Below are 26513 nucleotides of genomic sequence, written 5' to 3'. Positions count from 1 at the left end.
TCTTGTCTTTGAAATTAAATGCCAGGTCCTCATTTTCTTTTTCTACTTCGGCATTTATTTCCCTGCTGCAGCCTCTTCCCATGGGTGTTCTCTGAGTTACACAGTTGAGCACAGGGTGCCATGTAAACACAAACAAATGAAAACAGGCCTGCTGTTTTCAGCAGAATATGCTCGACTCACTGAGTCAGAGAAGCAGCAATCAAATTATGAGATCCAAGGACAATTCCAGAATCAAGGAGTAGGGGAAAAGAAGAGCCGGATAAAAAAGTGATTAACCAGTAAAGTGCATCAGAATCAAGAGGGAAAAAAAGCACAAATGATAAGGGACACCAAATGACAGATGATAATGTGAGAAGGGCGGAAAAAATGAGCATAAAATGACCTAGTTACCATAGAAGCAGATAGAGAAGATTAAAAACGTAGTTGTAATGAAATAAATTCTTAGTGGGCAAAACTGCTCAAGAAGCATAATTTTTAGCAGGTACTAGTACATTATAAGCCAACTTAATGAGTTTGGTTCTCTTTTCCAAATGTGCAAACTCTGCCCCATTGTCACAGAACAAAGAGAACTACAACAGGGGTCAGGAGATGTAGAAATCTCCCTGTCTGTGGGTTTGCTGCTAACTAGCAGAGTACACTTGGCCGCAATTATCTCATCTGTAAAATGGATGCCTTATAATGAATTGTTGTTAAGATTAAGTGATGTTCAATCAGATACAATATGTGAAACTGTTATATAAATTTTTAATTTCCATACAAACATATTCCAAACAAACACAGTAACATATTGGTGAAATTGGGGGTAATAATTATAAAAAATATTAATGTGCTATATTCTCTTCTGCCTGCCCAAGAATATAGTATTTTCCTAGCTGGTCTAAGGCATCCATCTGTCTGAGGCTGGGCAGAGGAGCAAAAGAAACACACACACAAAAAAATATTCAGATTTTTGGCATTTGCAATTGGATGTGCCAGAAAGACAACAGCTTTGCGAAAGCAGCAATTTTCCCAGAAGAGAATGTTCTTCATATCTTTATTTCCCTTTTCGTAAATCAGAAGGCAAGCCCAGGTCATCCAGGAAGTTCCCCTTCCTGTGTACAGGAAGGAACACAGTGCATTAGGGTTTACCAAGGATGTATGTGTTCTCTGCCTCATTCCTGGGAGACGGTGGGAAGAGGGAAGGGAGAAAGGAGGAGAGAGAAGCTGGGAGATGTGTATGTTCAATCTTTCCCTTTGGGCTTTAGCCCAGAAAGATTTACAGAGGAACCTGCTGGGGATTCTGTTTGCCCCTCCAGACCCACTCTCTACCCTTCTCTACTCTGCTCTGCCCTGGGAGACCGATCTAAGGATTATATCAACATGATTCCCTTACCCTTCTGCATCCTTTCCACACTGGCCGTGGGGAGCCCCAGCGGAACGCTGGAGGGCTCCAGAAAGGGGTAGGGACTGCCTCCCTCCCTGCCAGGCTGCGTTGCACAGGTTCAGCTTTCCACTAGGAGACCACAGCTCCTATTAGCTAGTCCTCTTCTACGGCTCTGCTCCTGTCAAGTGCCTAGAGCCCCACCCTCTCCTCTAGCCTAGAGATTGTATTGACTGCTGCTGCTGTGGTTCTGAGATGTTTCGACATTCTCTATTGCTTTCCCCTAACTCTTCCTATCTTTCTAATCCTCCCTTCGTTAGATTCTCTTGACTCAGGCACCCCTTTTGAACACACCATCCATCTGCTTCTTTCCTGGCCCTTGACTGCTACAGATTGGATCCTGCCCCAATTGCGTTTCCGGGCTCTAGAAAAAAAATATCTTTCAGGCTCTCCCACACCCACCTGGAGCACAGCCACATTCCTGTGAACTGGGCAGGTGCTGGGTGGTTGCGCAGATGGGACCCTGGTGTTTAGTTCCCCACTTCACTCTTGTGCAGTCAATTAACCATGTCTGGGATCCAGAATTCCCTGCAGTACTTAGGGAGAAACTAGCCACGGTGGCAAGGGGTTGGTGCCTCTGCAGGGGGGTGGTGTTGGGGTTACTGGCCCAGAGAATCTGCCACCAATGAGAGCCAAGGCGAGGGTGAATCAGCTTGGAAGGGCAACTGGGCCCAAACCCAGCTGAGGAAGAAAGACTACGAGTAATCTCCTCAGAAAATGTCAGCATCAGAAGACATCACGGTCCCAGCTGCCCAAAGAGCCAGCAGAGAAGACATGACACTGCATGGGCTCTTCCTGCTTCCATACCAGACACTCCCTTAGCCGGCACAAGGCACAGGGGAGGTGAGAAGGGACAAATCCGTGCTAGAGGGTAATTTTACTGAGGAAATGAATACTATTTAAAGGGGCTTTAAAAAGTATTGCATTGGAATGCACTAAACTTATTTTTCTTTCCCACTACCCACAGCCTAAGGGCTCATACTCAGATCAGATATAGATTTTTTAAAAAATGGAGCACATGTATGAACACCAAGATGTAGTGTGAATAAACTTTGTGATCCTGCTATAGGAAGAGTATTTTGCACCTAAAGATAGCCATTTTACTTTCATTTACATGCAATAAAATATATAGACTTGTTTTAATAAAGGTAACAAATATCCACAGGTCTGACTCTAATGCAGGAATTCTGCTTCTCCACTGACCAGGTGACATCTTTGGGAAGCAGGTAGGTCTTAGTATTTGTGAAATGCTACCATATGCTTTCACTAAACCTACAATTGGCCAGTAATAATGACTCACTTAAGTCCCACAGGTGGGGCTGAATGACAAAAGAAACTGAACCAGATTCAAGTGAGAAGCCATTGTGGGCCAGTTCCAGCCTTGCTGATGAGGACACTGGCTCATGGGGCCTGGGATCAGGGTCTGGCTCAGTCTCAAGTTGTCAGGCTCTAACTTAGACTGACGCCAAAGTGCGTGCCCTTCCCTGTCTTACAGCCATTTGCAGAATTGTAAACAAACTGTTGGCAAGTACAAAGCAAGAGATGAACTTTGGATTAAAGTGCCTCCTTCAACCTTGAAATGAAATCACCCATTGGCATCAACACCCTTTTAATACATCCTGTCAGGCATTCCAGTGGATTAGATATTGACTTCGTGCACATGATTGAAACAGTACAGACGGCTATGAATTAAAACGATTATGAACTATGATTTCAGATGAGTGACCATATCCTGCATTTGGGCAAATATATAAAAGTTGCAGAATTTCTTTTAAATAACAAAATGATGTTGTGGGGTGGAGGGTGGGCAGAGGGGGTGAAGGGGAGCACTTGTGTGGTGATGGTCAAGAAATAATGTACAACTGAAATCTCACATTGATGTAAACTACTATGAACTCAATACAAAATAATTGAGAAAAAATTAAAATATAAAAGAAGAAAAAAATAGCAAAATGATCTTGCCTGTATATATGTGTGCACTATACTAAGGAATTAACAAATAAATCTGGTTGTGTAACCAAGCAAAGAAAGAAAAGGGTATATTTTCAAAAAGAATACAAAATTATTCTAGGATTTAATAAAAGAAAGAATGCAATAAGGTAGCTTAAATGAAAATTTACCACGTTTTAAATAAGAAATTTAAGACTGTAATATTTATTACTTAATTGTATTTTTTTCATGATGTTTGGTAAAAATAACCTCAGGCATTCTTTTATCGTAAAACTTCAAAATATCTCCATTTATTCACTAAGGGAAAAACTATTGAGCTAATCTCATTACTGTTGGACTTATGATTATCTTTAAGTACACAAAAAACTAAGACATGTTAATTCGAGCGTGAAAATTAAAGACATAAAACAAGTTTATTTATTAGAATCCTTTCTGCACATTTACTAAACCTACGACAAAAACCTAACTATTATTTCCTATGGACCTCCATTATTGAACTGCTTTTCACTCATTTACCAATTACTTGTATCTAGCCTATAACTGAATCATGTGTATAGTAGATAGAGCTTTAAATGTGGTTTTTCCTGTTGCCCTGGATTTTGGCAGAGGCCTCAAATGCTAAGAACAACACAATGAGAGCTTTATACTCCCACATCCTAAAACCAAAGCTTGAACGCTACTGCATTACATGCCAATAGATTTTACGACTGGTTCTGCCAGGGTTGGGAACAGGGAGCAGGGAGAGAGCAGCATTGCAGGAAATCTGCATACACGGACAAGCAATAAATAAAGACAAACCATACTCCCATTTCCAGAGATCACCACTATAAAACCTCCATGTACATCTTTCCAGATCTTTTCCTATGTATTGTAGCACACATTTTTTCCCACACCTTAACATCTCTGAAATCAGGATGCCTATTACAATCAACGGTGTCTTATAATTAATTGGCAGCACTTTTTTTTCTCTTTTTTGGTACATAAAACAATAGACATCTTTGCCATCTTAGATTTGAAAAATATAATATATAGACAGATACATATAAGATTTAATATATCTAACATATATATATTTAGATACATCCACCTAACTAAAAATGAGATGACATTGTTTTGTAAGTTGATTTTTTTTTTCAGACAACTTTCTCATCTTTTTTCGTCTCACCTGAAACCCGACCATATCGAAGGTCCCCACTTCATCCCATATTGTATCCAGCACTTGGATGGACAAATTCATGTCTAGTCCACAACAGCATACTTGCCCCATAAGCCTCTTTTCTCTAGCTGACTAATTCATGACTTACAGAAGAGACCAGGCTCTGTCTTGGTGAATTTATCCAGATATTTTGATTAACGATTCATCAGGTGATTGGAAGAATATATGATATTGGGAAGAGTGTAGCTTTTGGGGACAAACTAATCTCAGGAAGAATTCCAACTCCACTCCTTTTTAACTTTGTGACTGTGATAGTTTGAAACTCAGTCTTTTCAGCTGTAAAATGGGGATAATGATGTTTACCCACGAGGGTAGGTTGCCATGAGTTCCAGCTTTGCCAAATACCTGGCACAGTGCCTGGTATATAATAATCAGCCTGCACAGGTTAGCACCCAATCTAGTCATACTTGAGTGACATTCTTCCTAGATCAGAATTATTTATACAATTCTAGAGCTAGGAGAGAGAAAAAAAATCAAAGCTACTATTACTCTGTCCTCAAGGAGCTAAAAAAATTTCACCGTGGAGATGAGCCACTCACATTTAACCTTAAGTCATACCACTGCATAGTGGCATGCAATTACATATAAAGGGAACACCCTGGACAAGCATAAACCCCCATGCCATGTTCTGCTTATTTGTATACCTTAACCTGCTCCACCCCTGGAAGGGAGCCCTATGTTCATTTGGCACTATCTTTCTGCCATTGCCTAATGGGCTAGGCTGGACACCTGACCCAGGGGTAGCCTCTGGAATCCTCTCTTGTGATTTTAAACTGAGACAAAGGATGGATTCGTGGAGTAAGGTTAACTCGAGTGCTAGCAGAAGAATAGAGTGTGGGCCTAACTCTTTCTCACTGCTGCTCAGGTCATGTGTTTGTTCATTTATTCATTCATTCATTCAATAAACATTTACTGAGCATCTACTTAGTACTGTGCAGGTCTTTGCTCACACAGAACTTATAATGCTGCCTGTCCTAAGGCCAGCTGTTTGAGTTCTCCTAAATTTCCATGAGCTTTCTCTTTATCCATAAAATAAACCTCATCTTTCATTTGAGTTAGTCTGAATGTCTTTTTTTCCCCAAACAAACTGAGATAAACAGAGACAATATTATAGAATTCAGGTAAAACACAGGTTATTAAGAACTCTACCAAATTTTAGCTCCATGACTTCAATGACTTGTCATGGCCTCAAAATAAATTAATTAAAAATTTTTGCCCTGAGCTGGCTCTCTCTAAACCTGGTCACTTTGCCACTTGTATAGTCTTTAAGATCTTCTCTGATAGAAATGGTTTAGGAGGTTAAAGCATACCTAAACCATAATGGTACCCTCCTTTACTTTCCCCGAGCCCAGTCCCCTTCACTCTGAGAGAGCAAGGCGTGGGGCAGGGGTCACTCAGTCTCACCAGCCCTCCAGAACTTCTCAACACAGCACCTTGTTCACGGCGTTTGGATGCTCCCAGACAGATGCGACTGTTACTACGAGTTGTTGGGCTATGGTCTCTATACAGATTCTGAAAGCTGATCTGGTCATTAAGGTTTGGCCTTTCCATAGTTTATCTGGAAACATCCCTGTACATGCATAGACAAAAGCCCAGGGATTCTGGCTAAACCAGAAGAGCTGGAGATACTTCTGGAATATCTCTGGGGGGGCACCAGGAATTTTCTGGAGCTGAAGTACAAGACTGGACTCCTAGAGTTCCCTGAGTCATCTACATGTGGGAAGATTGGTGCAGACCCCACAAGTGCGGGCTTGTCTTTAGGAGCTGTGTTATTTACCTGCCCTGAGAAGTGACAGATGAGTGTTCTCTACTCCAGTGTTTGGCCTTTCATGTCTGGCACTAGACATCTAGTCAAATAGTCTTAACACAAGGGAGAAAGCAGCGAGTGCCTGAGGGTGGTACAGGCACTGGTCTAGTGCTGAGTGGTGACAATTGCACACCATGTCTGGCCCTTCACAGCCTGGACCTCCTGACAGCATAGACCAAGTCAGAACCATGGTTCCATTTGGGTCATATGGCCATAGGTGGCAGCCAAGAGTTGTGTGTCTCCAGGTGGACGATTGGGGTTACTAGGGGATAAGCCTTCAGCCAAGGATCTAGAACAAGGTGGGCTGTTTTCCAAGAAGGCTGACACAGGTAAAGTCCAGTCTTAAAGTTCAAGGCTGGGTCTGGGAAATAAGCAAAGCTGTGCCAGAGACAAGGCACATGGTAGAGACGAGATTCTGAGACCCTGAAGGAAGTGCCCAGCAGTTTTCCTCAACAGCTCTGTGCAGGCTCCTACTGGTTTTGAGCTGCAACCTAGGGCCTGCCCGCCCATTCCTGTCCTTTGGACGTAAAGGCTCTCTTCACCGGCACAGTGTCTTCTTTAGTAGGATGAAAGGGTCTGGAGCAAGGCATGGGATTCACTCTGAGATCATGGGGGCTCTGGATGGGGTGACTCCCTCAGCAATGCTGTCAGCACTGGTCTCATCACCACTCAGCCCCATATCAGCGCCTGTGCCACCCTCAGGCACTCACTACTTTCTCCCTTGTATTAGGTCTATTTGACTACACCTCTTATCTCCCGTGCTAGAATGTGAGCAACTGAATGACAGAAAACCGGTTTTGTTCACCTTGGCCTCCCTGCATTTCCTAGCATGACAATCTGTCCTGGCACGATGATGAAAGGAGAGACCCAACCTAGAGCAAAACGCAACAGCTGTGCTCAGACCCACTGATGAGGAACTGTCTCTGAAAAGAGTAACCCAGGATCAGATACGTGAATGTCACACTCATGTGTGCAAAGGTGACTACAGAAGGTCAAGACACTGCCAGGGTGAGGCTCCCTCCTCAGCCAAGCCCTCGTGGGGACAACCAGTCCTTCTTACAGAGACAGTTTCTTCCATCTTCTCCTTCAGAGTCACATTCACTGAGAGAGAGCTGTGTCTCTCTTCTTCCCCAGGCCTCATCCCTTTTCCTCTCCATGGACCACCGTCTTAGATGAACCATATTTACCACCTCCTTATCCCCAGCTCAATCCTGGTAAAATAAATAGAGCATTGCTATCAAGCTGCTCTTTGTTTCTCTCTCTGATACCTCGACCTTGAGAGAAGTCAGTGAAGGGCACCAGACCCTCAACTGCAACCAGGCAGCATAATAATCTCTTCTTAAACTTTTTTGGGTCCCTCTCTGTCAATCACTCCAAAACATATCCTGACAGTAGGACAAAGGATCTGCGCTGATGATGAAACCATATTGGAAAGGGCATAAGTGCTGCCGTGTCTTTGAGAACTTTCAGCAGTTTGTCAATTGCTCTCTTAAGGGAGGAAGTAGACAAATACTTTCTTTTCAACCACAGGCTATATGCCAGATGTGTTTCATATCATATCTTGTCTCATCCTCCCCAGAAACATATTAGGCAGATGGCATCAAGACAAAGGGTCTCAGATTTTACCCAACTCATAAGCTAACAAGTTATTAGCTTGTCACAATTTCATGGATGCTGGCAGAGGAGCCAAGACTCCTGGATCAGAGACTCACAGCATAGCAAGCAGCATAAACATCATGTTCAGGCTTGTTTCTCTTGCCACCAAGTTTCATGGTGGGTGACATGGTGGGACCTAGATGGAAAATGCTCACATAATGGGTTTGCATCAGAGCTAAAGAATCCTGAGCTAAGGGAATCCAAATCTTTTCTAACAGACAGTAAGCAAATCTGCCTTCTGCTCTAGAGGGCGACACTATCTCTATCTTCCAAGACTGTTCACTATAAACATCCTTGAAAAGATAGGGCAGAAAAAAGGCTGTCAATGTCTCTGCTTGAAAGATGTGCAGAAATGCAGGTGATTTATGGAGAATCATCTTCCATAGCTGGCATTTTCTCAGTTTTCAAATGAAGAAATGATGATTTAAAAAGTTAGATAACTTGCCCAAGCTCACATGATTGATGAGTGGTGGACTTGAGTTTGTTTTTTTCCTAAAGATTGGCACCTGAGCTAACATCTGTTGCCAATCTTTTTCTTCTAAAGATTGGCACCTGACCTAACATCTATTGCCAATCTTTTTTTTCTCTTCTTCTTCTCCCTAAAGCCTCCCAGTGCATAGCTGTATATTCTCGTTGCAGGTCCTTCTAGTTGTGCTATGTGGGATGCCACCTCAGCATGGGTCGGTGAGCGATGCCATGTCTGTTCCCAGGATCCAAACCGGGGAAACCCTGGGCGGCTGAACTGTAGTGTGCGAACTCAACCACTCAGCCACGGGGCCAGGCCCTGGACTTGAGATTTGAATGCAACTCTATTAGGTAACAGAGCTCATGCTTTTTCAACTTGACCACATCTCTCGCAGAGGTCAGACAGCAACTAGAATGTCTCTCTTTCCCACCCATAAAACCTTCTGCCCTGCAGGACTCAGGCTTACTGAAGGCCAAGATCTGTAGCTTCAATATATGCAGCCTCCTCACCATTGATAACTGGGAGGAGTCCAGGGTGGGCTTACAGCTCCTAAACCCACTCTTATAGGAGTTGTTCAACTAGTGTTTGTTGAATTAATCCCCTAAGCTGGAAAATCAAACTATCAAGTCTCCTCACGATATCTGTCATATCTGCATTCCTTTGAATTTTCATCGCCATGATAGTGATTTAGGCTTTTATCTCTATACACTCAGACTATTGAAATCTAAGCTAAATTTTATTTCCTTGCTTGCATTCTCTTTCTCCACCACCCAATCTACACAACACTCAGTATTTTGAACACATTACTTTCATCATGTCAAAACCCAGTTCAAAACACATTCAATGGATGGAATGAATTACAGCCTAAATTTGAAAATTCTTAGACTAGCATTCAAAACCTTCCACAGCTGGCTGCAAGTGACGATTCAACTAGCCTGCCTGTGCTTTTCCCATCAAACCCTCAAAACCAGGCAGACTGTCATATGCAGTGTCCCTCAGTCATGTTCTGTTTGATCATACATTTTTTATGCTACTCCATCTCTCGCAAAATCCTCTCTCCTCTGCCTCCTCAGTTTCTGTTCTGGAATCCTACCTAGCCGCCAATTACACTACAATAACACGTAACATGTTGTGTGCTGAATTCGATCTGAAATGTTGACTTTTTTGTTTTTTATATATCTTACTATCTACATTTCTAGTAAATACTATATGCAACACAAGCTACATTACAACTCGCATTATAAATTGCATTAAGACACATGATACCATATATTACTCTAATTATAGTTAAAGTTTATGCAGAAAATATTTCAGACACTGTCCTATAAAAGTTTACCATCCTTCTTAAAATACGAAGAACACATGAGTCTCTACTATTAATAGCATTCATTGTTTTCTAAAGGTTTGCTTTCATTTAATAATGTAGCCAAAAAAAGAAGTCATATCTATAATGCTTAGTCTGAGAGTGTACTGATCAGGTGAATAAAGAAAGATTTTATGCTTTTTACTAAGTATTTTATCTGAAGATGCTTCTGAGTTTATAGTAGACTAAATTAAATTCTTACACTCTGTCTTTCCACTTTTTTTTTTTTTCTAATATGCTGCTTAGGTATCAATCCAAATAGTTAGATGGTGATTAAAATTGACTCTAATCTCTAAAACCATTTGTGACTAGCCAAAACCTAACTTTGGCTAAAGATGGAAGTGACATGTTATTACAGATAGAGATCAACAAACATATGGAAATATTTCCTTGCATTTCTCATTCATCTATATGCACAAAGTGACTGTCTTTTGACTGCAAGAGGAAACATAACTTCGACAACATAACTTCGACATAAAATTCCCACATTCATCATGTACTGCTGAAGTCACCAAAATTCGAGTGAATACTAAAGATAGCAGAAAGGACATGGAACCCAACAGCTAAATAAGCACTGGGAGGTGCTGGAAGGTAGGCAATCAACAAGGAGCTCAAACCAATTAGGGATGCACGTAAATGTAAATTATCATTTCTGTGGCCAAAATCTGATCAAGACTTCTACTCATCTCCAGGAATAGGAATCTCAGAGAGCCTGAACTGGCCACATTTATCCAAGGCTTCTCTAGTCTCATGCCCACTCAATGCCTTTAGGATGCTCCTGAAGGCACTAAGAGATACGAAAATTTGGGGTGATGGGCAGGACCTGCTTGTCCTATGGCTACAGTGACACTGCCCAAGGCCATGGGAGCAGCTTGCTTCATGACGTCATCTCACTGGACTAACTAGAGAAAATGTCATTGCAGTAAAACACAGTTTCAATTACTATGTAAGACCAGCTGGTCATTCAGGCTGGGATCCCCAGGTTGGCTGCATATTTGAGAGATATCATATTTCAAGCTGTCCTATGTGGTTAGGTCCAGAATTTTATTTCACCAGTTCACACTATGGTGACCAGCTTCTCAGATGATAGTTTCTACTAACAAATCTCCTGGGAGATTGATTTGCCAAGTAGACCAAATATCTTATGGCAAATTCTGTGCTCTTTTCTTCCTCAGAACAAAATCTTCTTGAGAAACCAAATGAACAGCAGAAGATTATCTGGTTAACACTGGGAAGAATAAAGAGAGTTAGAAGACTTCAAGATATTGTAGCACTTACGCTATATTTTAACTATATGATTCATTGTCTTTCTCCTTCTTTAGATTATGAGGTACTTTATTCACTGTTACTACCAGGCACTCAGTAAATATTTGTGGAATAACTTAATCAGCTATCATGACCTTACATATGTACTATTCCAACGCCTATAAATTAAACCTGATACTCAGCCAGGGGAGCATCTTTCTTTTGTAGCGTTGAAGATAAAATGACTAAGACTGACAACCAATGCAATGGCCATTGACAGGAGTAGCAAACAACATGTAACCAGAGTAAGAATCAGCACACATCAGTGTACGAGCTGTACGGGTACCATCACTCCATTTTTGTTCTGCATTCAGTGCCTTCAAGGACTACATTAAGCCAGAGGCTAGCTTTCATTCTATCAATGTTCTGCCTGAGTTTATACTTCTATATTCCCAGATAAAAAAAATTTAAGTCTCCACTTCCTTGAAAAAGTTACAAGTAAGAAAAGTGAGAAAGATTAGAATGAACTAGGAGCTTCATGACACGACAGGTGACCCTAGAATGTTAACTGCATTTAGTAATAGAAGACACCTACATCAGGATCTTATCCAACATGCCAAAAAGTCAAAAATTGATGTATACCTGGGACTACTTGTGGTAGAAAGGTGTCTTTTCACGTTACCAGGACATAGTTGTGTCATACTTTCCAACCTCCATCATAATTTATGTTGTTTAGAATATCCATCAGTAAAAGAAAACTTCAGTTTAAAATGTGAATACTGTAGAAAATTTTTTAAAAATTGTTTTATAAGTAGGTTAAGGGAACAAGTATAGAAGACATCAGGTTTTCTGTAACGAAAGCCAGAAACAGAAAAGCTTAAGTTCCTCACAGTTGATGTGGTAGCTGTGCTCCTCGAGGGGCCGCTTCTGAACTTCCCTCCAGTGGGGCCAACAGGAATCACAACCAGAGCCCTCAGACCTGAGCTTTTATTCTTCACATGAGGTCACATGACCTTATCCACACCAATGGCTTCTGCTGGTTATGAGCATTTCAGTGACCACACTCAAAACCACCTAGAAAAACACTAAGTGAATTTTCAATTAAAAGATGTAAAATGTTTATCACAAACCTCAGCTTCAAGTATAAGGGCATTTGGGGTATTCCTCCCATTTCAAAACACTATTTGCCACTCTAGAAAAGGTACAGGTTGACACACACACAAAAGAGATGCACACTGGATAAAACTGGCACTCAGATCCAAACAACTCAAAAACAAAGTCATCAAAACACAGCAGCCACAAATTTGTGAATAAAAAAACAAACAAATAGTTAAGGAAAAACAAAAAATAGCTAATGCTCCTGATGCATAGACTCTAGGAACTTCCTCGTCTGAATGAACTCCTACATAGCATGAGGGAAAATAAAACTATTCCAGGAATGTGTGTAGACAAACCAAACATGGGTAGACCACCTTAACCTTTAAATCACCTTTTTCTCTGCATCTTCCCTTCATTTCTCAGCCTCCCTAACACACATATTCAAATTTACCTCTTAGGGAATTTGGAAAAGGCAGCCAAACCTGACAAAGGATAAACCTCCGAATTTAACAGCCAGCCATAGATTTTTGCCTTAAGCAAGAAGGGAGACAGTCTCAAATTACAAGAAAACTCCAAGGTAATAAATTATTCTGAATTCAAACTCATTAACAAAAAGTAACACTCATTTAAAGAAAAGGAAATCCCTGTCTTCTCCCTCCTCCCGTCTCCTCCCACTCAAGAACTGGGTTTTCCGTGCATTTTTTGGTGAGTTGTTCTGATACCCAAACTACAGCACAGGGCTCTGCGACCAGTTTCTATCTCCTGTAACTGCTGAGGGAGGGAGACAGACACAAGCTGTGCCTGTGGTCAGCTCCCTGGACATGCTACATTCCCCTCCTCGGTCATTCCTTGAATGCTCTCTGGTCTTTATAAAGTTCCGGGTCATCCTTTCAGGTGAGATGAGGAAAACAGTAAAACCATTCCCTTTGCAATGGAAGACATCCACTATGCACACGAAGCAAGACAAAATGTAACTTTTCCCCCCAAGGCATATTTAAAGAAAAGGGTAGATAGTAAGAAAGACGTCCTCAGACAGGCTAGAGATTGTTTAAGTAATCTAGGCCTTACACAACATCAATGTTAGGGTGAGAGTCAGAAAATGATTCCAGGATGCAGCCACCAATATGTCAAGCCTGGACTCATGCCTTTGGGTACTGCAGCCTGACTCGGGGGCCTGATCATTTAAGAAGCATCGGTCAGAGAGGTATCAGCAATATTCCTTTCACTTGAAGCAATCCGTTCAGTAACATTCACATTTCTCCAGTTTCACTTATCAAATCTTTATCATTTCAAATAGCTGCTACTGACAACAGCCAGGAGAAAATCTCTTTTTCTCTTGAAATCTGGGTAGGAAAATAACTATTAAAAGAGATGGAAATGTGTGTTTGTAAATCATGAAATGTTTAGCAAAAATAAAATATGCAAGAATTAGAAAAGTTTAAGGCAAGTCATACACAAGAAAATGCAATGGCCAAATAAAATGTGAAAAGACAACTTCACTAGTAATAAGAAAAATGCAAGTTAAAATCACAAAGATATGCATACTTATATGGTGTAAGACAAACAACAATGTACAACTGAAATCTCACTATATTATAAGCTATTATGACCACAAGAAAAAAAATTAAAGAGGAAAAAAAGCAAAATCACAAAGATATATTGCCGGGAGCCGTGGCTACATCATTTGATCGGCTGTTTGACAGGGTCCAGCCGATTAACGCCTAGGGGTGCAGGGTTGCCCCTTGGTGAAGATAACCGGCCAGCCCCTCACATAGTTCTGAAACCTGTGCTGCTTCTAATTGCCCTTCATTCCTTTTCCTTTCTTAACCTCCAGTTTTCACTCCTTTGGGTGGCTGCTTGGGAGGCACTACCTCCCGGGAAAATTAAATATAGTAAGAGAATGTGACCACCTGCAGGTAACTTTCAAGATATTTTTCAGTTAATTAACGGAGGAGCACACAGTCCCATCTGAGACAAGCAGAAAGGAATCCTGCCCAGATAAGATGTCGAATTAGGTTTATGGCCTCCATCTGGTTAATGTTTCCTTCTCCCTCCAGTTCTTTGTCTAAATATATATGCATCGTCCTTCTAAGTTTGCTGGTTAATTGGATGACCAAGAAGTATCTATATATTATTCTTGATCTTCTGCTTTCTGTGAAAATGTTATAGAGGTTTTCTCCTAAAAGCAATAAATAATAAGTAATTGATGAGTAGAAGGGCCGAGGGGTGCAGGGATGCCCCTCGGTGAAGAATGGCCGGCCGACACCCCTGATATTTTCTGAATTATATGCATGCTTTCTATCAAGGTTATGTCTATACTTATTTCTGTTTTTTATTCTTGAAGATATACAGTTTAGCTTAGCTTTTCAGCCCTTTACTTTACTAACAAAATGATACTTTCTCCGGCAGTGTGCTTAAGGGACTGTTAGCTCCACAATCTAAAAGACAAAGGAATGCTTTCACCCCCTAAAGGGAGCGAAAAAGTAAAGATGTTTAACTGCCCGCTGAGAATGCAGATAGCCCTGGGGATAAGACACCCTGGAGTTGCCTTTTGTTCCCATTAACCATCTACACTAATGGCGTAAATGATTGAGGGAGGCAGGGATGGTTCCACCAGGATGTAACCAGACGGACTGCTGTCCTGTCCGGAGGCCTGGACCTTCTCTCTTTGATTTAACTTTACCATGAATTACAACAGGTGTCTAGGTACCTATCTCTTTTAGCTTAGAGACAACAAACACTAGTTAGTTGCGGAGAAGACGATCATTAACCTTATGCTCTATAGAATAGAATGCTAATAAATATTCTTGTGCTCGTTTTTTACTTCCTTATCTCTCTGAGAATATTTGTAGAACTATTTCTGTACTAATCCTGAAAAATATATAAACGACACTTGTGCACAGTAAAGTTGGACTTGCTAACACCAACCCAAGTCTCATGTCCTCTTTATTTTCCCCTCACTGCGCCGACGCCGTCCATCCCTCAGGAACCTGGACTCAGCCGGGGCGGGACCCCGGCAATATATCATCTTTTCATCTAAGAGATCAGTAAAAATGCAGAAGTTGGATAACAGCCTGTGTTGGCAAGGCTGTAGCGAAATAGGTCCTCTAATACTTTGTTGGCTTCTGGACTGTGACAGCTGACTGGGGAGAGCCGTTGGCCCAGCCATCCACTCTTAAGGATCAATCTCAGAAAAAAAGGAGCAGACCTCAGAAGATAGGTATAAAATATTTACTGCAGCCTTGCTGATAGCGGCAGAAAACTACAAAAACCTGAATGCCCATCAGGAACAAATGAAACAAGCACAGCACACCCACACTGCGTACTATTTTTCAGTCTAAAAATAACCAACTGGAGTGACGTGTATTGACCAGGAGGAATGTTCCTTGTATGTTGTTAAATGTGGAAAGCAAGTTGCTGAGTTATGTTTGCACATGATTCACTTGGGGACAGGAATAAAAATTGTTGGGGAAGGCATGCATTGGACCCCCACATGGCTGAATAAGAATGGGTCTCGGGCCTGGAACACTTCCTCTCCAAGAGATAAAGACCCCACATAGCCTGTGCTGGGTTATCACCTAGTGAGGGATTCTCTCTCCCTATCTCAGGCGCAGTGACTTAAGCTTGTGTATCAATGGCCCTTAGGCATGCCCTCAGCTTTTCAGTATTTCAGACTCCACGGGAGAGGTTGGGATCCTTCAAATCATTGTTGGTAGTGGTAGAAACATGAGGAATGTACAGTAGGCCAATTGCCCTGCATCGGCTGTTGGGGGTAGGGAAATGACAGGATGGGACACAGACCCGCTGGCCATGAAGGACTGACACACACCATTGAAGCTGATCTTGCTCTGTCTCTTTCCTATGTAAGTAAAGTGTTGTTCCATCTAGTGCCGGATCGCGTTGTTTTCTGTGGCAACTCCAATACCAAGAGGCAATGGAAAGAAGTGTTTGGAGTCCTCCCCTGGGATTGGTACACAGTGTTCTGCTCTCGGGATTAATAATCAGTACTTGGGGCCGGCCCTGTGGCCAAGTGGTTAAGTTCGTGTATCTGCTTCGGCGGCCCAGGGTTTCGCAGGTTCAGATCCAGGGCACGGGCATGGCACCGCTCATCAGGCCACGCTGAGGCAGCATCCCACATAGCACAACCAGAGACACTCACAACTAGAATCTGCAACTATGTACTGGGGGCTTTTGGGGAGAAAAAAAAAAAAGATTGGCAACAGTTGTTAGCTCAGGTGTCAATCTTTGAAAAAAAAAAACAAACCAGTACACAGCACTCTGCTCAACAAAAACACCTTTTATATGGGAACATGGATGTCCATGTGTCTGTACCAGCACTGAGAAAGGTGAGAAAAGACACACTGAATTGTTAATGCTGGTTACCGCAGAAGGGTGAGATTGGCTAGGGAAAAGATTAACTCTGTTTTACATACCTCTGTATTACTTGGCTGATTACAAAAAGCACGCGCAATGGACTGAATGCCTGTGTCTTCCCAAAATTCATATCTTGAAATCATAATCCCCAATGTGATGGTATTATGAGGTGGGGCCTTTGGGAGGTGGTTAGGTCATGAGGGTGGAGCCCTCATGAATGGGATTAGTGCCCTTGTAAGAGAGGCCCCAGAGAGCTTCCTCACCCCTTCCCCAGTGTGAGGACACAGCGAGAAGACAACCAGCTGTCTATGAACCAGGACGTGGTCTCTCCCCAGACAGGAATCTGCCAGGGCCTTGATCTTGGACTGCCCAGCCTCCAAAACTGTGAGAAATAAATATTTGCTATTTAAGCCACATAGTCTATGGTATTTTTGCTACAGCAGCTCAAGTGGACTATGACAGCATGTAATTGTTAAAAATTTTGAAAATTTGTATTTTAAATATAAATAAAATTTTAAAGGATTACAGAAGTTGAAAATCTTAGATAACAGACATAAGATACTGTCTATCCTAGTCAATTCAGGTAAGAAAGATAGTACTTAAATCCTGGCTGTTTATTTTTCAAACATTCAGAAAATGGGACTATAGGTTCAAGAGTCCCATGATGGCAAATACTATGTCACAGCTGTTACAGTAAAAGAGTCCTTCCTAACATCTAACCCAAATGACTCTCACTGCCATCAAAGCAAATGCCTCATTCCCATTCAGCTCAACCAACATTTATTTATTGTTCTCCTTTTTCAGTGGAATTCATGAATACACGATATCACCGATGTGGTATTATTATGCTTTAACAATTTTAACTGGGATGTTCAGCAAACCATTACTGAAGACAGACAACAAAAAAGGTGAAATGTGTTAAATGTCCAAAAATGGATTATTATTTATAAACTTTATGGTAAATTCATACAAGCGAACATTATGCATCATAAAATATCATTTTCCAGAAAAATAATGAATGATTACTTTAAAAGCTCAAAATATCAGGCTAATTTTAAAATACACAAAACTGTAGGTTCAAATTTTGTATCAAATATTATATAAAATTCATAGATTTTCTATGCATAGGAAAAGACTATGAGGGATGAAACCCATAAAAATCTTCAAAATTAATATAAATGGAAAGTGGATTTACTGGTGATTTTTTTCATTTACTTCAAACTACTTTCTTGTAGTCTTCAAATACTCTAAAATAAACAGATATTAAGGAAAAAATGTAGAACTTTCTAGATTGGCTTCCTTGGGGCCCCTATATCCTCCACCCAAGGATAAGCTGGTCTATGACATCACAGTAGGGCCTTTGATGGTTTTCCACTGGGTGAAATATAACCCCCTTCGCAGAGCATCAGTACCAGCGAGAGCCGCTCTGCATAGGGCCCTTCAGCTGTTCTTCATCAGGCAGACTACTCTCCAGTCACGCCAGCTCACCAGTCGTTCTCAGAGCACTGAGCACTTTCTGCTCCCATTCCTCTGCTCACACTTCTCTTGGGCAAGTCATGCCCTTTCCCACCATCTTCATGTGTCCAACTTCACTTCACCCTCAAAGCCCAGATCACATGGTGCCTACATGGTGAAGCTTTTCTCTGAGTTAACTGCTTCCTCATGTATATGTCTTACCCATTCTCTTGGTTCTGTCCTAGCACTTATAATATTATATGAATTTAGTGCTTATTAGTCCTTACCGATAAACTCTTCAAGAGTTGAGACACTGTCTTAATAATGTCTGAATCTCCAGCACTTAGCACAGTTGTAGTATGCAAGAGGAGTTAAAACCTACTGGATGAATAAGTGAATATATAGTTAAATAGAAACAAAGTACAATTGTATATCCCACAATCATGGAGAATTATTGGAACCTCTGTCCAAAAATCACCACAAAAACAGAAGAAATAAGAAAAATCGCTGGATTGGTAAGTTCTTTCTAAGCAAGAGGATCACAGAGTTTTGGAAGAGGACTGTCTTACAAATTGCAATTAAAAATTGAAATCAAAGGCCATTTTTTAAAAAATCTTTACTCAGAGAAGATAGATTTTTATATGTACAAGAGTAGAAAGAATAGATTAGTCTTTTCAACTCTCAATGTTATCACCAAAGGACAATACATGTACAATATATATATATCTATATATGTATATATATAGATATATATAAACCACTAAATAACTCATTTCATTTTATGGTTTTGGTATCAATGGGAGGCAAATGCATACTCTTCTAAATCATGAGTGATGATTTTATTTCAAATACAGAATGGGTGAAGGAACATGAGTGAATAACTCTTAACATATGCAAACCAAGTAAATCGGGTCTAGGCAGAGTGGATCTGGATTTTAGAAGGTGGCTGAGGGGACAGTGTCTGTGGAGACCAGCTGGACAAGGACAAGGAGAACACACAGTCCCAAAGTTCATCTCCCTTGTAAGAATGCTCTTGGTATCTTTCAGACAGTACTCACGTTGCTGCTGCAATCAGAAGTCACCAGCAGCTGCTGGAGTGTCCCATATTCGCAGACACACAGTCTTTGATCCCTCTGGAGATCAGTGACTACTGAGGAACATTTAAAAGTTAGGTCATGTTGAATTATTGAAAAATTGTGTATATATGTTTCTGAAAACATTTTTGATAGTTTGAATGGAAATTTTTTCAAAGAAAATGCATACCAAATCTATTTGTGACTAGTGCAATTGGGGTCTATTTTCAATACGTTTTTAACAAATTACTGAGATGTAGAGGTATTTTTTTAAAAATTGAAGATTAAACTATCTTAAGAATTTATTAATGGAATTTATAGCATGCTAAACACAGAAGCAGGAAGGAACCCAAGTTCTCTTTTAAAATCCTTCCTAGTTGGCAAACAAAACTGAAGATGAAAGTCTGCAAATAAGTTGACTGAAAGAAGGGTTTTGATAATAATCAGTGGCTTTGAAAATGTATGTTCCTTTAAAAAAGGCACCACTTTAGAAGTTTAACACAGACTAGAAGTGTCAAACATGGCAATGACTGCTGGTTCTCTCATTGGTCCCAGGTAACTCAGCCCAGGAATTTGGGTGGTGATCCACTCACTTAGGAGATTTCACCTGGAACAATTTAGAAACTCAATGAAAGCTGAGCTTTAAAAACTGTACTATGGAGCCAGCCCTGATGGCCTAGCAGTTAAAGTTCTGAGCTCTCTGCTCTGGCAGCCTGAGCTCGGTTCCAGGGTGAGGAACCACACCACTTGTCTATCAGTAGCCATGCTGTGGTGGTGGCTCACACAAAAGAACTAGCAGAACTAGAACTTACAATATATACAATTATGTAGGGCAGCTTTGGTGGGGGGGTCAGGAGGAAGATTGGCAACAGATGTTAGTTTAGGGTGAATCTTCCCTGACAAAAACAAAAACAAAAAACAGCCCTATGACTACAAAGCATTTTTATGCATTGAGTCATTTTAAAATTTTTATCAACATCTGATTTTCAATATTTTATGACATGAGTACTCAATTCTAGCACATTTTACTTTTATATTTAAGGCAAGCTAAACTTAATGCCTTTTCTCCTTTAGAGTTTCATCTGACTTAAAATAAGACTATATGCAGAATTTAACAAGTGACATTCTTGGTCCAGTGTGCATGCAAATATCAGCAACTATTTAGTAAATCATACAAACCTAGCAAAAGGTTTTAGGCTGCATTATTGGTAAAAATTAAAATCAAGAAAACCCAGCCTTTGATCCTACAATCCATAGTTCAATAAACCAGTTGAATAGTTAGAATTGCTTATTTAAATTTTTTTTAAAATCCTTTACTTTCTTAGAATCCAGGAAACATTTTCTTTCACCAGAATTGGATTTAGTTTCACAGCAGTGTCTAGACCTATACACTCTGCTTCTTTAAGCACCAGATGAGGTCAATAATTACGTTAACATGTTCTTTTTCCAAAGGATGAAGGAAAATCTGCCAACCTCATCCCTTTTTTGCTATGACTTTAGCTGGATGGGTTTCTCAACCTTGGCACTATTGACATTTTGGGCCAGAGGAGTCTTTGTTGGGTCCGGTGCATGTTCAGTAGCGTGTATGGCCTGGGCCAGCTAGATACCAGTAGTACCCTTCCGCTCAGTTGTGACTATCAAAACGTCTCCAGACATTGCCCAATGTCCGCTGTGGGGCAAACCACACCCAGTTGAGAACCATTGAGGAAGCTGAGCTCTAGCACAGAGACAGCCCCACATCCACAATTCTGGCTGCTGGGCTGGAGCTGACACCTGTGTTCACAGTGTGTCACTCACTAGGCCAGGGGTTTTATTTTATGCACATTAATTCATATGGGTAGATATCACCATCCCTAATTTACGGATGTGGAAATTGATGTCCACAGAGAGAAAGTGGTTGAACTAGGTTCCCCTGCCTTTTCTGTATTCAGATGACCTATCACCTCAACGTGTCCCTTGACCTCTCAGCTTTGGAAGCTGGTTATGTGTTTGTAAATGGATTTCCCTGACCCCATGCATCCAAGCATGGGTGTGCAGGGAGAGAATGGGGGCAGCCACTGCCAAGTGAGTAAAACTGGAAAATAAAGGTGGGGCACTTTGCAATTTTTCCATCTCCAGCGAACAGCTGAAAAATCACTTAGCAACATGGCCGCTACAGGTTTCAAATACTGCACTAGACACCTTCAAAGACAACAGACACAGAAGACTCAAATCGCCTTCCAGGGTTTAAAGCACCGTAGGAGCCCCCAGGGGCCGCGAGCCTTTGGGTTGCCCTGCTGTAGTCAAGATCACGGGGAGCTAACCGCAGACCTTCTGTCCCCGACGGCGGAGAGCTTGGAATCCTTCTCTGGGGAGCAAAGCAGAGCTCAAGATCACACTCAGATCAGGCAGAGAGCCAGCGTCTTGGCTTAAAGCCCAGGGGACAATCATAGTTCCTGGAAGGGCTTTGATGGTGTCGACCTTCCCAGATCCTGGCCTCTGCTTATTTAACTGGAGCCACAGGCTCACTCAGAGGTCCCCAGGCTAACTGATCCCATTGCCAGCCCAACTCTGACCTAGAACTGTGGCATTTGCCCAGCCTCACCTGTGGATTCCAGCAGGGAGCTGCTGTTAACCACACTCTGCTGTGACATCTCCTATGTCTCCTTGTTGCTTCTTTTTGGACCAAAAAAAAGAAGACTCTACTATTTCAGGTAATGGACACCCAAATGACTTTTTTTTAGAAAGAAAGTCTTTCAAAGTCTCTGAAAATTAGATGGTACACCCCTCACTTCTGAGGTTTCATGGGCTTCAATTCCCTTTGGACTCTCCCACTTGACCAGTTATGTACACTTTCGCTTTCTTAGTTCCTGCCATTCATCTGAATCCTTAACACTAAAATGAAAGGAAAAGTAACTTGGCAGGTGGTTATAATCTTTTGGGGCCCATCTTAGTTGAGAGTAATAATTGAAAAGGCACTCTTGTTTCCAAAGTGTGGCCTAACTTCAAGAAAACATTGAACTACATGTTATTTAGAAATAGCAAGTTTGGAGGCCAGGACGGTGATGTAGTGGATAAGTTCACATGCTCTGGTTTGGTGGCCCCGGGTTCACTGGTTCAGATCCCGGGCACGGACCTACTACTTATCAAGCCATGCTGTGGCAGGCATCCCACATACAAAAAATAGAGGAAGATGGGCACAGATGTTAGCTCAGGGCCAACCTTCCTGAACAAAAAGTGGAAGATTGGCTGCGGATGTTAGCTCAGGGCTAACCTTCCTCAAAAAAGAAAAGAAAAGAAATAGCAAGTTGGGATACTCGATAAGTACTTTCATTATACTCTACTTTGGGTAGAAAACAGACTTTGCTTTAAAAAAATCCTTCCAACTCTTCTGCCTCTCAGAGTTCTGAACCTCACACTTAACACTCCAAAAAGTCTTTACTTTGGGGCCTGGCAGGGAGAAAGAAGGGAGTGTTCACCGATGTTGAGGATAAATGTTTCTCTAAAATTCTCCCTGGTAGAAAAAGAATTCAAAATGGGCATGCAAATGAGCTGCAGAAAATCAGGAAAGTTACATCTCTTGCATTTCTGAGCCTGTGAACTTGATCCTACCCACGCTATGCTGAACTGGATGGTCGGTGGCTATATGAGGTTCAGAACCATTTAATTAGAGATTATGAAGACAACAGACCCACCAAGATGAAGAAGTAAAACAATTCAAGGGTTTGGAAGGTCAAAGTGATAACACAAAAAAACAGATTTTAGTCTGGAAAAAGAGACATCGCCCAAGACTGTCCACATTGGGAGGCTTGTGAAAGGGAAAAGGCAGCAGCTCTTTTCTCAGCAAGCACGATTATGAGTCTGTCTTAGGAAATATTTTCACATTATAAATTAAATGTAACTCCTGTGATCCAGAAAAGGTTGGGGAAATCTTTTCTGGATCTCCCCAGCAGGAGATTCACCACACGACTGTTCTGATTAAAAGCACCGACTAGGCCAGATATCTCTGAGGAATCATTTTAAGGTTGCTGTTTTTATTTGCCTGCCTAATGATTTAGGAATATGACCACACCTCTGATCCTCAGGGGCAGGAATTCTAATGCTGGGCCTGCCACTGACTGGGCAAGTGGCTCTGAGCAGGATTCTAACCCACTCTGCCCTCTGTGCTTCCTGTGTCAAACACGGGGGCCGCACGTCACACTTCAACCTGTCCAGATCCCACGGGGAGGAGGGAGGTGGAGAGTCTAAGAATACAGTCTGATATCAAATGCACAAATACGAGCAAAAGGAAAGTTCTATTTACAGGGAAACGTGTTGTACAATTTTAATGGAATCTGATAAACACCAAAGACAAATTATGGATAAAATAAACATTCATTTCAAGTTACTCAATATAGAGTACTTTATATAAGCTAACAGAAAAATAGCCATTTAACATGCACTACATTTTTTAAAAATAACTTGGTGATCGTTGGTCTTGCATTGAGACAGAAGCCCAGGTGATAATTATTTACATTTCCTTTATCTGGAGGACAACATACCAAAACCTGTTTATATATTAAAACTATAATGAAGCTCTTACACTATCAAAAACAGTAATTAAAACTGCCCCAGATGTTTCTGTGGCCAAGTTCATGTTTGATCTTATTATTTCACTGTGACAGTCACAAGGATTAAGGAGATGAGATGAGGATTTAAGAAAAAATATAGACAGTCTTAAAAACAACCACAACTTTGGAAGCTATGGAAAGCTGATCTTTCCTTGTTTTCCTGACCTTTTGATGATTCATACATTTAGAGCCAAATTTAAGAGCATCATTCCAGGCCAGCTGAGTTGGAATCTTTGAGGTCAACCTTGAACATCTGTGTTTTTTTAAGCCCCACAGGTGACACCAACAGATAGCCAATGTTGAAAACCACTGATCTTCAATAATATAATATGATGTAAGTGGCACCACTGTGAGCCACTTACATCATATTATATATACATATATATGTGTATTTTGTTTTCACTTTCTTCTTTTATTGGGAAGCAGACACAGGGCACATCACAAGGTGAGAAGCATCCTGACAGCTCCTGGCAAGACCCAGGACAATGGTAGCCAGAATCAGGGATACCACTGTGGTCAGACCTACGCCCAAGCCCACAGAGGTACGAGAAGAGGTGGACCCCTCCATACCCTGGTCACCAGCCTTTCCCAGGAAGATCAGTGGACCCATGGTGACATCTGCTTCTTCTGTCATGTGCCTACAACTGTGGGAAACAGACTTGTGCCACTGTCTCACTAGGTAGGACGGCCTTCTGGAATGACATGGAATGCCACAGCCAACCTTACAGCATCGACAGACATCAGCAGTGCCTTTACTGGGGACCAGCTATTGGAGGACTTTGCTCTCATGAAGCTTAAGAGACACATGCTATGCAGACAAGCCACAACTCACCTGGCTGTGGTAGTGCTATAGTACAACAGGGCACTGTGACAGAGCGACTGGGGACAGGGCTTCTGTCTCAACACAAGACCAACAATGGTTTGAGAAGTCAGAGAAAGCCTCTCTAAGATGGGTCAGTAGTGTGGCGCCAAGAAGGAGCTGCCATGTAAAATCCAAAAGAAAAGAGATTTCCAGGGAGAGGTCACAGCTAGTTCAACAGTCCTAAAGTTAAAATCTGCCTGGTCCATCAAAGGACCAAAAGGTGCAAGTGTTGATTAGAGCAATGCTCAAGAGGACAATGCTGATTTATCTGGTATTATCAGGGAATTTCACAAAAGTACCTTTCCCACAGATGTAAAGTTTGCTTAATGTTAAGCTATTTAAAAATGACTCATTTTATACAAAATCTTTCTCTCACTGAAGAGTGATACAAAAATGCATAACATGCTTCTTATCCTCAAAGAACAGAGTAGAGATCCTCAATGTACCCAGCCAGCTAGAAATCAAAAAAGAATGTATTAAACGCTTTAGCCAAGGTCTAAACCACGTACTACTGGCACAAATAAAGAGTGTTTAATTTCAACAGCTAATCCTGAAGATCTTCACAGAGATAACGTTGTCTGAGGTTGGTCTTACAAAATAAGGGGATTTTGACAGGTGGAGATGGGGAAGGGGATCGTGTAGGGAAGAGCATGGGCAAAGTTTCAGAACCATCAAAGTTCGGGTACGGTAAAAGCATGAAGAGCTGCTTGGACTAGCTGGGGTTAGGCTTCTAGGGGAAGGTCGTAAGAAAGATACCAAAAAGGATGTTTGGTCCAGGTCCTAGAGGCCTTGAATTGGAAAGGAGATGGAGGCAGCTGAGAAGCACAGAAGATTTCTGAGCAGGGGAATGAAAAAATAAGAGATGTGCTTGAGGAAGAAAATGTTACCTTCCTGATGCTCTGATGCTACGCGGACAACCTCAGGGGCTGCTGAGTTATAAATGGCCCTTACATCCGTCCACAAAAAGCTCAGAAATGCCGAGAATGTAGAGCTGGTATTTCTTCCAGATCTTTCCCTGGTGTCAAATGCCATTTCTAATTGACTGGAAACTAGAAGTTGCCAAAGGGAACAAAAAAGTCACACTTAATATTAATCTATAACTGAGTGAATAAGCTTGAAATCCAAAAGTGGGCCCGGTCAGCTCTTGGATACTGAAAGGCTTGGGGCCTTGTATTAACATTTTTTTTTTTTCACTTTTCAGAAAACTTTTCCACAGAATTCTCTGACTGTCTAAATCATGATGATCTAAGAGAACCGATCTATAAATTGAACTGCCAGTGTTATCCTCAAGAGAAACAAAAGCCCTTTGGGTTGTGAGCTCCTTGAAGGCCTGGGCACGGGCTTTATCCCCACCCATTCCCCAGCTCACTCTGCAAGGCTCATGGAGGAGATGCCACATAATGAAAGGAAACAGCCGTGTACCCTTACTAATGTGATGCTGGAAGTGGGAGAGGAGGAAAGACACACCTAGAGTCTAATACATTTTTTCATATATATTTCTTTTATATGTATATATATTTCACATATATGTGTTTTGCATGTGTATGTTTTCCATGAATATATGCATTTTACATATGTTTCATATTATATATACACACACATTTTTCATATATAGGGAGGCTGTTTTCCATCCTTTCTCAGCACTCCACAGCTGTAGGTACCACCTGAAGCTATGCCATCACAGAGAGAACTCTTCATGTAGGAAGTCACAGAAAAATTGCTTGGGGATTTGTCAGCCCCTCTTCAGCCCACTGGTTCTCAGCTATATTTCCATCACAGTGCTCCTGAGGGCTACAGCACACCCCTCAGGAACAGTGACTCAGTGTGGTAGTGACCTTCCATGCATGGTGAGCACAGGCCCTCCCCCCACCCTGCTGACCCAGGAAAGCAAATCAGACAGAATAGGGAAGAGGAAGACAATGGCAATGGGAATGCAGAT

The 26513-nt window shown here is 41.5% G+C and overlaps 1 protein-coding gene and 1 long non-coding RNA gene across 13 annotated transcripts in view; one reads left to right on the top strand and one right to left on the bottom strand.

Moving 5' to 3' along the window:
* The window catches only part of TPD52L1 (TPD52 like 1), a 98775-nt gene that overhangs the window by 39846 nt on the left and 32416 nt on the right, over window positions 1-26513 (bottom strand). For 4 of the 12 annotated variants that reach the window (XM_070223741.1, XM_070223742.1, XM_070223747.1 and 1 more), the window contains exon 1: window positions 11766-12085. The exons of 4 other annotated variants lie outside the window; for them this stretch is intronic. The gene's annotated coding sequence lies outside the window, so the exon portion shown is untranslated. Of the gene's footprint in view, window positions 1-11765; window positions 12124-16654; window positions 16881-26513 lie in introns of those variants that run through there. 4 more of the 12 variants (XM_070223743.1, XM_023651015.2, XM_070223746.1 and 1 more) reach the window with 4 other exon arrangements.
* LOC111775365 (uncharacterized) lies at window positions 16815-26052 on the top strand. Its single transcript, XR_002811008.2, has 3 exons — window positions 16815-16979; window positions 17400-17503; window positions 25776-26052. It is a non-coding gene; the product is annotated as an uncharacterized lncRNA (long non-coding RNA).

The sequence above is a fragment of the Equus caballus genome, chromosome 10 (assembly GCF_041296265.1).
Source record: "Equus caballus isolate H_3958 breed thoroughbred chromosome 10, TB-T2T, whole genome shotgun sequence".
NCBI lineage: Eukaryota > Metazoa > Chordata > Mammalia > Perissodactyla > Equidae > Equus > Equus caballus.
The sequence above is the reverse complement of the archived record's forward strand: the minus strand, read 5'-3'. Positions and strand labels throughout refer to the sequence as shown.